The sequence below is a fragment of the Schistocerca gregaria genome, chromosome X (genome assembly GCF_023897955.1).
Source record: "Schistocerca gregaria isolate iqSchGreg1 chromosome X, iqSchGreg1.2, whole genome shotgun sequence".
Lineage (NCBI taxonomy): Eukaryota > Metazoa > Arthropoda > Insecta > Orthoptera > Acrididae > Schistocerca > Schistocerca gregaria.
In genome coordinates, this window is record NC_064931.1 from 687707426 (window position 1) to 687722772 (window position 15347).

Here is a 15347-nt window from a genome sequence, read left to right on the forward strand (position 1 = left end):
GGGCGGAGAGCGGGCGGTGGGCGGAGAGCGGGCGGTGGGCGGAGAGCGGGCGGTGGGCGGAGAGCGGGCAGTGGGCGGAGAGCGGGCAGTGGGCGGAGAGCGGGCAGTGGGCGGAGAGCGGGCATTGGGCGGAGAGCGGGCAGTGGGCGGAGAGCGGGCAGTGGGCGGAGAGCGGGCGTGGGCGGAGAGCGGGCAGTGGGCGGAGAGCGGGCAGTGGGCGGAGAGCGGGCAGTGGGCGGAGAGCGGGCAGTGGGCGGAGAGCGGGCAGTGGGCGGAGAGCGGGCAGTGGGCGGAGAGCGGGCGGTGGGCGGAGAGCGGGCGGTGGGCGGAGAGCGGGCGGTGGGCGGAGAGCGGGCGGTGGGCGGAGAGCGGGCGGTGGGCGGAGAGCGGGCGGTGGGCGGAGAGCGGGCGGTGGGCGGAGAGCGGGCGGTGGGGGGAGAGCGGGCGGTGGGGGGAGAGCGGGCGGTGGGGGGAGAGCGGGCGGTGGGGGGAGAGCGGGCGGTGGGGGGAGAGCGGGCGGTGGGGGGAGAGCGGGCGGTGGGGGGAGAGCGGGCGGTGGGGGGAGAGCGGGCGGTGGGGGGAGAGCGGGCGGTGGGGGGAGAGCGGGCGGTGGGGGGAGAGCGGGCGGTGGGGGGAGAGCGGGCGGTGGGGGGAGAGCGGGCGGTGGGGGGAGAGCGGGCGGTGGGGGGAGAGCGGGCGGTGGGGGGAGAGCGGGGTGGGAGAGCGGGGTGGGAGAGCGGGGTGGGAGAGCGGGGGGGGGGGGGGGTAATGACGCTTTCTGTAGTGTCGGAAGGCATGAACTGATGAAGGATGCAGCTTACAGTTCAGCATCACCTGCCACCACTGAATGACCATTTGCATCAATTTCCATTGCGGGTGAGGCGTTGGTGAGATCCAGGTCCTCAGGGGATGCTAAAATCTCCAATGTTTCCTCAGATGCGAAACTGGTAGGAAGTGGTGGTGTTGGTGCCACCTGACGGTCCTGTTTCTTTACAGACTACTACTTCATCTGCTTGCTCTCTCTTTTCTCTTTAAGGGCTTGCTGGGAGGACTTCTCTGAACTCACTTCAGGCATGGAGGATGACCGTTGCAGCCCTTCATCCAAGAGCTTGTGGCTCCTTCATCCAATAGCATGTGTCCACGGTTGCATTAGTGGCGACCTTAGAAGGGAGAGTCCCAAGGGACCCCTTCCTTGCAAGAGGAGCCGGAGGAGGCTGTGGCCTGTCTGGCTGTGGGGAGGGGGACTGATGTCCCCAGCGTTTGGGGGTTATTGCTCCCAAAGTAGGTGCTTTGTGAGCAACGGAATAAGACATGCCCCAACCATCTAGAGGTGGACATATTTGGGCAGCCTGGAGGTCCCACAGTACTGGTCAGAGATGTCACAACTACAGTCGCAAGTGAGGGTGATATTGACACAGCTGCAGCATACGTAGATGTCAAGCGAATGGGGTTCAACCATTAAGATTTACGTTTATCCTCTCGGTAAGTCAGCCGGTCCAGGGCCCTTTACTCCACAATTTTCTGCCCCTTTTTGGAGTATTGTGTAGTCTGGTAAGCAGGGTAAGTAGTGCTCTCCACAGTTGACAAGTGGGAGGAGGCACACATGGAGTATTGGGATGTAGTGGATGTCCGCAGTCTCAACAAGTGACGCTGGAATTTCAGTGGGCAGACACGTGCCCGAATTTCCAGCACTGCATAGGGGGAGGGACATATGGATTTATGTCACATCAGTATACTATCACCTTGACCTTTTCAGGCAATGAATAACCGTCAAAGGTCAAGATGAAGGCACCAGTAGCAACCCTACTGTCTTTGGGTCCCCTACAAATGTGCCATATGATGTGAACACCCAGCCATTCTAAATTAGCGTCGAGCTCATCAGCAGACTGCAAGACAAGGTTGTGATGGAAAATAATGTCCTGGACCAGGAAGAGGCTTTTATGGGGAAGGGGGGGGGGGAGGGGTGACGGAATTGGGATTATCAGCCAGCTGGTCACGGGTGAGCAATGCCTGGGACTGGGCTAAGGATGAATTATTGGCTGCAGATGTACATAGTTAGTATGTCAGATGTGGCTTTCTTTGTAAACAATGCAGCAAGTCCAATTCTGACACTTTAATTCAGGGCCACCACAGCGGCCAAACTTCATGGGTGCAAGATGTGTGAGCTGCGAGTGGGCCTAGGTCTGGCTTGTCACTTGACTTTGCTTGATCCTTCTCTGAAGTACCCACAACAGCATGACATTTCATTTAACATTGTGGTGCAGATTTTTTTTTGTCAGCACAACTCTCTTCAGTTTGGCAGAATCATAGTGTCAGCACTGTTTACCCTTCGCTATTTGTTCTTGGTATGAAGGATGTTCACAAGTCCAGTGACTGTTGAAATGACAGAATAGAGGGATGAGAATCATCAATTCGCATAAGCAACAGGTGCTACATATTTGCTATGAAAGGACATTAAAAGAGCATGCATAAAGAATTTAAATATTAACTGAAAATGAAAAATCTAAAACATTAGAATGTTTGTCAGACGGAAGTCATTGTTCTGTACATAAAAAAAGCACTTTGTGCTCCATTTGGAGGCCTGGGGCATGTGAAGAAACTGGTGGTATGAGTAGCAAAATTTCTGAAGTTGCAAGCATTACTCCTTTGTCAGTTGCAACTGATATCAATGGAACTGAACAAAGAGTATGGAGACTTCATATATTACTGCAAAAATATGTTGGTTAAGTTAAGACACATGCCTGGACCATTTTTTTTTTATTTAAAACTCACCATTTTTGAATTTATGAAAGAGAAAGGAGTGCAGAAACGAAAATTAGAACATCTGGAATGGATTGCAGATGTCACATTTTAAGTGGACTTGTCTGCACACTACCCACAGTAAGACACTGAACTACTTTCTACTTTGATGAGGATGCATTTAAAAAGAAAATCACAGAATAGGAGGGATGTATTCTTATTCTTATTCTTATTCTTCTTCTTCTTCTTCTTCTTCTTCTGTTTTAGGGCACAAAACTGCTGCGGTCATTAGCACCCGGTCTATGACTTAGGAAAACGAAAAAACCATACTGGAAACTAGCAGCAATGGGAGCAAAACTAAAAAAAGTGGGGAAACTAAAACCAAAAGGAAAGCTTAAAAACCACTATAGAAGGGGGGTTGTTTGTCCCCAAAAAGACCTTCAAATGACTGACGTCATCTCACTGACACTAATAAACTCGAGAACCCGATTGGCTGAGTGTGTGTCATCTGCTAAAATGGAAGTTACATTAGGTGACAGCTGTAGATGGGCACGTAACGGAGTGAAATAGGGGCACTCAAGTAAAAGGTGTCTCACCGTCCACAGTTGAGAGCAGTGGGGACAAAGCGGGGAAGGATCGCCACTTAAAAGATGTAGATGGCTAAAAAGACAGTGCCCTATCCAGAGTCTAGTTAAAATTACCTCCTCCCGATAACAAGTTTGGGAGGAGGTGGTCCAAGCACAGGGAAGAGCTTTCATGTCCTGCAATTTATTATTGGGAAGTGTCGACCAATGTGCGTGCCATAAAAGAGCAACACGACGACATAAAACATTCCATAGATAGGCAAAGGGAACTATGCGAACAGCAGGCTGAAGAAGAGAGACTGCAGCCTTGGCCGCTATATCGGCTGCCTCGTTTCCACAGATACCAACATGTCCTCGCATACAGAGGAATGCCACAGAGACGCCCTCCAAGTGGAGCAAGTGGAGTCAGTCCTGAATCCGGTGGACCAGAGGGTGGACAGAGTAGAGAGCTTGGAGACTGAGGAGAGAGCTGAGCGAATCTGAGCATATAATATACTGTATCCGCTGATGACGATGGATGTACTGGACAGCCTGGAAAACAGTGTAGAGCTCCGCAGTAAAAACTGAACACTGGTGTCTGCACTTGCGAGATTGTCCATTCGTGGAGTCTTCTCATCATTTTTGCATGCTGTGTCCATTGTCAGGTGCTGGCAGTTGGGGCTGCCCTGCTTTTGGACCACGATCATCTTCTAAATACAGGGTGGTCCATTGATCGTGATTGGGCTAAATATCTCACAAAATAAGCGGCAAACGAAAAAACTACAAAGAACGAAACTTGTCTAGCTTGAAGGGGGAAACCAGATGGCGCTATGGTTGGCCTGCTAGACGGCGCTGCCATTGGTCAAACGGATATCAACTGCTTTTTCTTAAATAGTAACCCCCATTTTTTATTATGTATTCGTGTAGTACGTAAAGAAATATGAATGTTTCAGTTGGTCCACTTTTTTCGCTTTGTGATAGATGGTGCTGTAATAGTCACAAACATATGGCTCACAATTTTAGATGAACAGTTGGTAACAGGTAGTTTTTTTAAATTAAAATAGAGAACGTGGGTACGTTTGAACATTTTATTTCGGTTGTTCCAATGTGATACATGTACCTTTGTGAACTTATTATTTCTGAGAACACATGCTGTTACAGCGTGATTACCTGTAAATACCACATTAATGCAATAAATGCTCAAAACAACATCCATCAACCTCAATGCATTTGGCAATATGTGTAACGACATTCCTCTCAACAGTGTAGTTCGCCTTCCGTAATGTTCGCACATGCATTGACAAAGCGCTGGCACATGTTGTCAGGCATTGTCCATAGATCACGATAACAGATATCCTTCAACTTTCCCCACAGAAAAAAATCCAGAGATGTCAGATCCGGTGAACGTGCTTCGACGACCAAGCCACCTGTCATGAAATATGCTATTCAATACCGCTTCAACTGCACACGAGCTATGTGCCAGACATCCATCATGTTGGAAGTACATCACCATTCTGTCATGCAGTGAAACATCTTGTAGTAACATCGGTAGAACAGTAGGAAATCAGCATACATTGCACCATTTGGATTGCCATCGATAAAATGGGGGCCAATTATCATTCCTCCCATAATGCCGCACCATACATTAACCCGCCAAGGTTGCTGATATTCCCCTAGTTACAGCCATCATCGATTTTCCGTTGCCCAATAGTGCATATTATGCCGGTTTACGTAACCGCTGTTGGTGAATGACACTAAAGCATGCAAACAATCTGTCATCATCCCGTAATTTCTCTTGTGCCCAGTGGCAAAACTCTAACCGATGTTCAACGTCGTCGCCATGCAATTCCTGGTGCATTATGGTACAGGTGCAATCGATGTTGTTGTAGCATTCTCAACACCGATGTTTTTGATATTCCCGATTCTCGTGCAATTTGTCTGCTACTGGTGTGTGGATTAGCTGTGACAGCAGCTAAAACACCTACTTGGGCATCATCATTTGTTGCAGGTCGTGGTTGCTGTTTCACATGTGGCTGAACACTTCCTGTTTCCTTAAATAAAGTAACTATCCGGCGAACGGTCCGGACACTTAGATGATGTCGTCCAGGATACGGATACATAGCACACGTCCGTTGGGCATTTTGATCACAACAGCCATACATCATCACGATATCGACCTTTACCGAAATTGGTAAACTGTTCATTTTAACAAGGGTAATGTATTATGAAGCAAATACCGTCTGCACTGGCAGAATGGTACGTGATATCACGTAATTATACTTTTGTGACTATTACAGCGCCGTCTATCACAAAGTGAAAAAAGTGGTCCCACTAAAACATTCATATTTCTTTACGTACTACAAGAATGTGTAATATAAAATGGGGGCTCATATTAAAAAATCCCACTCAGTTGATATCCGTTTGACCTATGGCAGCGTCATCTAGTGCCATCTGGTTTCCACCTTCAAGCTAGACGGGTTTGGTTCTTTGTAGTTTTTTCGTTTGATGCTTATTTCGTGAGATATTTGGCCCAGTCACTATCAATGTACTACCCTGTATAGCTGCTCAGCGGCATGCGGCGGCTGTCCCTCCCCCCTCACTGGCGCTGGGCCGATGGTGAGGGAGAACTGCGCAGGGCTAGGCGACGCTACCACCTGCTGCATTAGTCTAGCTTAGAATCACAGGGCGTTAGCAGCTGAGCATGATCCCGGTGTATAGCTGCTATTGCAGGGTTCCATGCCGAACTTAAATGGTAGCCCTCGTCCCTGTTGACAAGACTGACATGTAGTGTAAATACGACTGTTTCCTTGATGACGCTCTCCCAGAAGCATGTTCGATTCTTCAAATTGGAAGGTGTGTGCCTCATCGAGGCTGCCACAGCCGATTTGTCCTTGTGCCCCAGTCGTGTGCATCTAATGTGTTCCTGGCAGCGTTGCGAGATGCAGTGTTGTGTTTGACCAATGTACTGAAGCCCATACTCACACGGTATACTATATATACTGGGAACTTGTAGCTGCAATTTGTCCTTCACTGAGCCCAGTAACTCTTTCATTTTTGGAGGTGGTCGAAAAATTGCTTTGATGTTGTTTTTCCCCATTATTCTCGCAATTTTGGGCTGATGGGGGCCCAATGTAGGGGATAAAGGTGAGTTCCTTATCCTCTTCCTCTTCTTTGTGGATGGCTGTGTCACTCTTTTTCTTCCTCTATGCACATCTAATGTGCGCTTCGCTGTAACCATTCTGACGAAACACATCCTTAAGGTGCTGCAGCTCAGCTGGAAGGCTGTCTTTGTCACAGATGGCTCTTGCTCTGTGAACCAGTGTCATTAGAATGGTGTGCCGCTGTGCTGGGTAATGGTGGCTCAAAGCATGAAGATATAGGTCCATGTGGGTCTTCTTTCTGTAAAGTGTATGTCCTAGCATACCATCTGCTTTTCTCCTTATAAGGATATGCAAAAATGAAAGACATCCATCTTGTTCTAATTCCATTGTAATCTGTATGTTTTTGTGGATGCTGTTCAGGTGTTCGTGGAATTCATTCACAGCTTATATTCCATGTTCCCGCACAATGAATGTGTCATCAACATAATGAAAGCAGTGTTTAGGTTTAAGCCATGCCGTTTCTAGTGCCAACTCCTCAAAGTGCTCCATAGAAGGATTGGCAATCCCTGGAGCAAGTGGCGAACTCATGGCTATCCCATCAACCTGTTCATAAAATTCTCCATCGTATTTGAAGTAGGGTGTGGTGAGCACATGTTCAAATAATTTTACTATCTTGGTCTCGAAATGATCTGCCAAGAGTACCAAGGCATCCTGAAGTGGTACATGTGTAAAAAGGGATGTTACGTCAAAGCTCACAAGTAGATCATCTTTCTGCAGCCACATCTGCTTCAGTGTGGTTACGAATTCGGCCAAATTCTTCATGTGATGACTGCAGTGGCCCATTATAGGTTTTAGAAGCAAGGCTAGATGCTTTACTACTCCATATGTAGGTGCATAAATGTTGCTCACTACAGGGTGAAGAGGTACCCCATCCTGGTGAACCTTGGGCAGTCCACATAGTCGTGGAGGTGCTGGGAACCTCTGTCCTTATGCCCCACAGAGTGTGGTACGACTGGTACCACACTCTGTGCCACAAACAGTGATGGGAATGGTAATGTAGCTGCAGCATATGTGGAAGTAAACCGAACAGGGTGTAATCGTTTGAATCTACATTTAGCCTCTTGGTAAGTCAACAAGTCCAGGGTCTTGTACTCTATGATTTTCAGCTCCTTTTGGAGTACTGTGCAGTCTGGCGAGCAGGGGTAGAGCTGTTCTCTGAAGCTGATACATGTGGGAGGAGGTGCACAGGAAGTATCTGGATGCAGTGGACATCCGCAGTTTCGCCATGCGGCGTTTGAAGTGCAGCGGGAAGACATGTGCCTGAATTTCCAGCACTTAAAGCACCGCATAGGGGGAGGGACACATAGGTTAACATCACAGAGGTAAACCATCACTTTGACCTTTCCAGGCAATGAATCACCCTCAAAAGGCCAAGGTGAAGGCACCAGTAGCAACCCTGTTGTCTTTGGGTCCCCTGTAAACGCGCCTGATGAAATGAACCCCACTGTTCTAGATTGGCGTGGAGTTCATCGTCAGACTACAATATGAGGCCATGATGGAAAATAATCGTCTGGACCGTGTTGAGGCTTTTATGGGGAATGACGGAAACAGGAATATCACCTAGCCTGTCACAAGCGAGTAACGCCCAGGATTGGACTGGGGATGGTGTCTCAATCAAAACTGCATCGCTTCTCATCTTGGACAGTGCTGCCACTTCCCCAAACTTATCCTCAAGACATTCAACAAAAAACTGAGGCTTCATAGGTAGAAAGGAGTCCCTCTCTATTCTCCTATACAAACTAATTAACGAGGCGAATATGGCTCTCTTCTTTCTATAGCCCTACACTCCTCCCAGGGTGTAGCGAGGGAGGGAAACGATTTAGGGTCATATCTGTCAGCATTTTACTCTATCTTGTCCTCCTTAGAGACTGCTGGTGGCATACAGTCACCAGCAAGAGATGAATTAGTCTGCTTCATTGCGGGTCATATGCCCTGATGCCACCCACTCTGATCAGGGGCTCTCCCCATGGGCACCACCCAGCCACAGCAAAGGCAACCTGGCATGATGGCTGTCACTGGGTGTCCTGATGCCCCAGGAAGACAGGCATCTACTCCTTGGTATACATGGGGAGTTTACAGCTCAGGCATCAGCAGTGAAATCCCTGTATTGTCAGGGGGCTACCACCAAATGGGTATATGATGGCCACACCACAACGGACTGGCTACCGTGCTGAATGTTGGGCGCAGAGAAATCCAATACTGACTTGGGGGCAAAAGAGGACAGGAGACTATGGAGGAAGATGACATAGCCCGAAAAAGTGTTCTTTCCCAAACAGTTGAATTGCACGTGGAGATGCAGAGCCACGGCAAGAGGTTCAGGAGATCGAATCTAAGGGCACTATGGATAACTCATGCACCATGTAAGGCGTCCTTCCCTGTATGGCCTGCACTTTTGTAGAATTTGGAAAGTAGCAGGTCAAATCATAAAATGTTACCTGAATTTATAGGGCTGAAAAGTGAGAGGCTCCTTTCAGTCGCCTTTTATGACTAGCATGGATTCCTCGGGCCTATTCTAACCCCCGGGACCTGGAGGGGGAGATAGCCTGTGGCCTGGTGAGATATATACATAACAAATGCTTCCCACTCAAACTGGATCCATTACAGTATGGAATTGGTGCAGTGTTGTCTCATAAACACCTAACATCACTGAACAGCCAATTTTGTTTGCAACCAAGATGTTAACAGCAGTAGCCCAGTTAAATTACCTGCAGATAGGAAAAGAGGCTCTAGTAATCCTTTATAGTGTTTGTAGAGAACTAAATTTCCATTTCTTACCGACCACAAATTTTTCAATATTGAGACTCTCCTCCAAGTTCCCTAAAAAGTACTGTAGCAGCTACAGAGGTAGTCTCTGTACCTGAGTAATAATCACTATGAAATTCATAATTGGTCAGTCACACACTATGATAATGTGGGCATTCTTTCCCACATCCCTTGTGTCCTAGACTTTAGTTTGATCACCATGAAGGGCTTCATTTTGCATTGGATGATCACACATGAAACACTCTTGCTGACGTCACTTAAAACTTCTTGGCCGACATAAAACTACTTCATGACATTTAGTCTCCAACTGTGTAAGACATCTTTGGAGATAAAACAGCAATGAACATGGAACTATCAGCCCAGAAGCTTTAACCAAAGCAGGCACTGGCTGTGGAAAGTCTATACTGTATGATTACACTCTTTATGACATTCCAGTTACCATACATGAAGTAGATACTAAATCAGGGTAAGGTCAGCTATTTCAAAGGGCGCTGTCCCCAGCACTAAGGGTGTGGTTGGAACACATTCCTAAGGGCAATAACCTGGTATTTCAGGTTTTTTCAGAGCATAGTCATCTCAATGTCAGTGATAGTGTTCTCATCTTAATGGTGAAGAAACAGAGTGTCAGGATATTGTAACACCCAAATCCTCCAGTTACTGCAAATGACATACTTGTGTGACATCTGTGATGAAGTAGTTGCTTGGGTGTCACATTTAGTGGCATGTATTGATGTCACTATCGTATGTATGGTCTGGGGCCTGCACCTGCAATCAAGCAGTCCTGAGCAACATTTCATCCCAGGGATGCACTGGAGCACCAGTGGCAATGAGTCCACACAGTCTTTCCAGATTGTTGATTGTTAAGTGTGCCATCTGAGGAAGCACTGATTAGCTTGCTTAAAACATAGCAGTCCATCCCAATCAATGGACATAGGCCAGCCAAAATACTGTGCTGTGTGGACTGTGCACATTTTCTGACCTACTCAACCCACTGGTCCACACACCCATTCACCCCTGCTACTGTGTACATTTACTCAAAAAATGGTTCAAATGGCTCTAAGCACTATGGGATTTAACATCTGAGGTCATCAGTCCCATAGACCTAGAACTACTTAAACTTAAGTAATCTAAGGACATCACACGCACACACATGCCTGAGGCAGGATTGGAACCTGTGACAGTAGCAGCAGTACGGTTCCGGACTGAAGTGCCTAGAACTGCTTGGCCACAGCGGCCAGCATACATTTACTCATCAGGGTTCATATGGTAGGCCATAACCTGAAATAGTACCCAAGTTGGTTGGTTGGTTAAAAAAAAAAAAAAAAAAAAAAAGAGGTGGAAAGGGACTAAACTATGAGGTCATCGGTCATTGTTCCTAATAAGTGTGAGAATAAAACTGATGAGACATATAACACAAAACAGAAAGAAAGGAGAGACCATAAAAATGAAGGAAAGACAGCAAACACTAAAAGGAACAGAAGAAGACAAGAAAACAGAGAGATACAAGAAACAGAAGAGAGTAAAACAATGAAGCAGATTACAGTGACTGGCCGACCACCAAAATAAAAATAAAAAGCCAGCCACCCACATTAAAACTTCCACCCTAAAAGCACTAGGGTGGAGGACGCAAGGACAAAGGCAGGCACTAAAACTTTGATCGAACGATAAAACCCACCCTCATGGATGAAACATAAAACCATATCAGCCGATGAGGCATTGTCTGTTACAATCAATGATAACGAGTCTGGCAACCGAAGATGAAGTCACAGGGCAGTCAAAGGACAGAGCAGAAGAGTGTGGGTCACTGCCAACCGGGCACTGCACCGACACTGAGGTGGGTCTTCATGGCGCAGAAGGTAGCTGTGGGTCACCCAGGCATGGCCTATGCGGAGCCTGCAGAGAACCGCAGAGTCCCTGTGAGAGGCCCTCATCAAGGACTCCCACACATTTGTGGTCCCCTTAATGGGTCGCAGTCTGTTGTGTGTACTATTTTAACACTCCATCTCCTAAGATGAAAAACGATGTAGCGTAACAATGCACGCAGGTCAGTGGCAGAGATGCCCATCTCCAGAAGTGGTTTCCGTGTAGCCTGTTTGGCCAGCCTGTCAGCAAGTTCATTGCCTGGAATTCCGACGTGACCAGGGGTCCAGATGAACACCACTGAACGACTGGACCATTCCAGGGCATAGATGGACTCCTGGATAGATACTACCAAAGGATGCAGAGGGGAGCACTGGTCGATACTTTTCAGGCTGCTCAAGGAGTCAGTACATAAAAGAAAACACTCCCAAGGGCATGAACAGAGATACTGAAGTGCACGAAAAATGGCCACCAGCTGTGCAGTGAATACACTGCATCCATTGGGTAAGGAATGCTGTTCAATATGGCTGCCATGAGCATAGTCAAAGCCAACGCAACCATCAGCCATCGAGCCGTCAGTGTAAACCATTTCAGAGCCTCATAACATGTCAAGAATCGAGAGGAAGGGACAGCGGAGAGCTGCAAGGTTAACACAGTCCTTAGGGGCACATCAAAGTTCCAGACGAAGCTGTGGCCAAGGTACACACCATGAAGATGTATGTGAATGGACCTCAAGTATAGATGGCAAAGGGAAGGACACAGTTTGGAGAGAATGGACCGCACGCGAACTGCAATCATTAGCCCCAAACAGGGTCGCCAATGCAGGAGGTGGGCTGCCACGGGCGGGAAAAGGAGACAGTAATTTGGATGCTCAGGGGAACTATAAATGTGTGCTGCATGACTGACCAGCAGTTGCGTGCGTCTGATCTGCAATGGAGGGACCCCAGCCTCCACCAGTACGCTGGTCACCGGACTCATCCTAAAGGCTCCTGTAGCTAGTCGAACCCAGCAGTGGTGTACAGGGTCAAGTAAATGCAACGCTCAAGGCACTGATGAACCATAAACCACACTGCCATCATCAATTCTGGATTGGGCAAGGGCTCTGTAGAGGAGGAGGAGGAGGAGGAGGAGGAGGAGCAGCAGCAGCAGCAGCAGCAGCAGCAGCAGCAGCAGCAGTGTAGAGTGATCTGCACCCCAAGTGATGTTGCTCAGGCAACGGAGGGCACTGAGGTGCTGCCAGCACTTCTGCTTAAACTGATGATCAGGCAGCCAAGTCAATTGAGCTTCTAAAACCAGTCCTAGGAATCAATATGTCTCCACTACAGTGAGTCAATTGTCATTAATGTAAAGTGCTGATTCCGAATGAGTGGTACAATGCTGACAGAAGTGCATGGCATAAGACTTTGCAGATGAAAACTGGAAGCCGTGGGGTAGAGCTCATGACTGCACCTTGTGGATGGCTCCCTGTAGGTGTCACTCGGCAACACCAGTACTGGTGGAACAGTAAGAAATGCAGAAGTCATCTGCATACAGAGAAGTTGAGATGGATGGCCTACAGCTGCTGTTAGACCATTAATGGCCACTAAAAGTAGAGATACACTCAATACAGAGCCCTGAGGGACTCCATTCTCCTGTATATGGGGTGAACTATGGGATGCACCAACTTGGACATGGAAAGTACGGAGCGACAGGAAGTTTTGGATGTAAAACGAGAATGAGCCTCGGAGACCCCACTCATACAAAGTGGCAAGGATATGATGTCACTAGGTCGTTTCGTATACTTTACGTAAGCCAGAAAAGATAGCAACCAGGTGTTGCTGTCTGGAAAAGGCTGTTCAGAAGGCAGACTCGATGGACACAAGATTATCAGTGGTAGAGCAACCCCGGCAGAAGCCGCCCTGACATGGAGCCAGTAAGTCATGTGCCTCCAGGACCCGACCCAACCCAACCCAACCGCCGACATATCATACGTTTCAGCAGCTTACAAAGAACGTTGGTGAGGCTGATGGGCCAATAGCTATGCACATCAAGCGGGTTTTTACCAGGTTTGAGCATCAGAATGATGGTGCTCTCCCACCATTGCAATGGAAAGACACCATCGCACCAGATCCGCTTGAAGATGACAAGATGTCACTTGTAGTCTGATGAGAGATGTTTAACCATCTGGCTGTGGATCCGATCAGGCCCAGGAGCTGTGTTGTGGGAATGTGCAAGGGCAATGAGGAGCTCCCACTCTGTAAATGAAGCATTATAGGATTCACTGCAGTGTTTAGTGAATGAGAGGTTGTTCTCTTCCAGCCGCCGTTTAAGAGTGTGAAAGGCTTGGAGGTAATTCTCCTACGCAGAGGCTCGAGCAAAATGCTCGGTAAACACGTTTGCGTCGGTAGATAACATGGCATTTATGGTAATACCAGGGACACCTGTTGGGATCTGGTACCCGAAAAGATGTTTGATCTTGGGAAGGTGACGTATGGCACCCAATAGTGGAGACGTATCTCTCCCAACACTCCTGCTTCCGTTGTTTGATAAGCTGGAGAACACGGGCACGAAGCTGTGAGGCTATGTGGTGCTCCAGGCAAGGGTGCCACATATGCCGTTGCAGAGCTCGCCGATGCTCCTTAATTGCTTCAGCGACTTCCGGCAACCAGCAAGGGACTGCTTTACACTTCGGGCACCCTAAAGAGTGAGGGATCGCGTTTCCTGCCACAGAAACAATTGTTGTCGTCACCCAGTTTACCATCACATCAATGTTACCATGTGGGGGAGATTCAACGGTAACAGCAAAGGTGAAAGTTTCCCAAGCCACCTTGTTTAAAGCCCATCTGGGCAGGTGTCTCTGGGCCTGACACTGGGGCAGTGACAGGAAGATGGGGAAGTGGTCACTATCACACAGGTTGTCATGTGCTCTCCAATGGATAGATGGGAGAAGTCCTGGGCTGCAAATTGATAAATCAATGGCTGAGTAACTACCATGAGCCACATTGAAATGTGTCACAGCCCCAGTGTTTAAGAGGCAGAAGTCAAACTGAGACCGTAAAGTTTCAACATCTCTGCCTCAGCCAGTAAGTATGGTGCCACCCCACAAGGTGTTATGGGCATTAAAATCTCCCAAAAGTAGGAAAGGTTCATGGAGTTCATCAATCAGTGTAGGTAATACATTCAGGAGGACTGCACCATCTGGAGGAAAATATACATGGCAGAAAGTTATTTCCTGCATCATCCATTCTGACAGCCACAGCTTCAAGAGGGGTTTGAATGGGCTCAGGTTCACTACAGACTGAGTTTAGGACATAAACGCAAGCTCCACCTGAAACTCAATTATATTTCGTACAGTTCCTGTAATAACCCCTTATAGCCATGTAGGGCAGGGGTCCACATCGTCAGGAACCAGGTTTCCTGGAGGGCAATGCAGATAGCAGGTGTGAGGCTTAACAGTTGCTGTGACTCAGCCATGGTGTGAAAAAAAGTCACCACAATTCCACTGGAGGATGACATCGTGAGACTGGGAAGGCATGGAACATTCAATGAGGCAGTTTATGGCTCAAGAGTCACCTGCTGCCACTGACTTATTGCCTGAGGGTCTGGCGAAATCTAGACCCTCAGCGGACGCCAAAATCTCCACCCCATCCTCATACGCAGAGCTTGTAGGTAGTGGTGGTGGTGGTGGTGGTGGTGTGGGTGCCACTGCAATTTCCTTGGTCTTAGGGGCTTTCTGTTTGGATTTCTCTCACTGCTCCTTGGGTTTTCCTGGCTGGGAGGACTTCACTGTCTCAGTCTCCGGGACTGATGATGAGTGTCAACCCCTATGACCAGCCGATTTTGGGCTCTTCAGCCACAATCGGGCATCAATTTTCCAACTACCAGCAACCTGGGAAGGGAGGGACCCAAGGGACCCCTTCCTAGCGAGATAAGCCAAAGAAGACTGACGCTTCTCTGGTTTAGAAGTGGGGACTGATGTCCCCGATGGCTGGGGGAGGGGGGGAGGGGAGGAGAGGAGGGGGGAGGGGTGGGGGGTGTTCCTGAAATAGGTGGTGCAGGAGCAACAGGGAGGGAAATGCCTACCACCATCAAGGGGTCAGGTGTAGTCTTCTGGCTCTGAGGGGTGCCTGGGGTTGGCAGAGCTGATGCTGCCAGAAACATTGTAGCGGTGGTGTAAGACAATGTCATATGCACAGGATGCAGACGTTCAAATTTTCTCTTAGCCTCAGTGTAGTTCAGTCGGTCCAGGGTCTTGTACTCCATAATTTTCCTTTCTTTCTGG

At 48.3% G+C, this 15347-nt stretch overlaps 1 protein-coding gene across 1 annotated transcript in view; it reads right to left on the reverse strand.

Annotated features, from left to right (window-relative positions):
* Positions 1–15347, reverse strand: part of LOC126298805 (glucose-6-phosphatase catalytic subunit 1) — a 129648-nt gene that overhangs the window by 75715 nt on the left and 38586 nt on the right. The window lies entirely within an intron of this gene.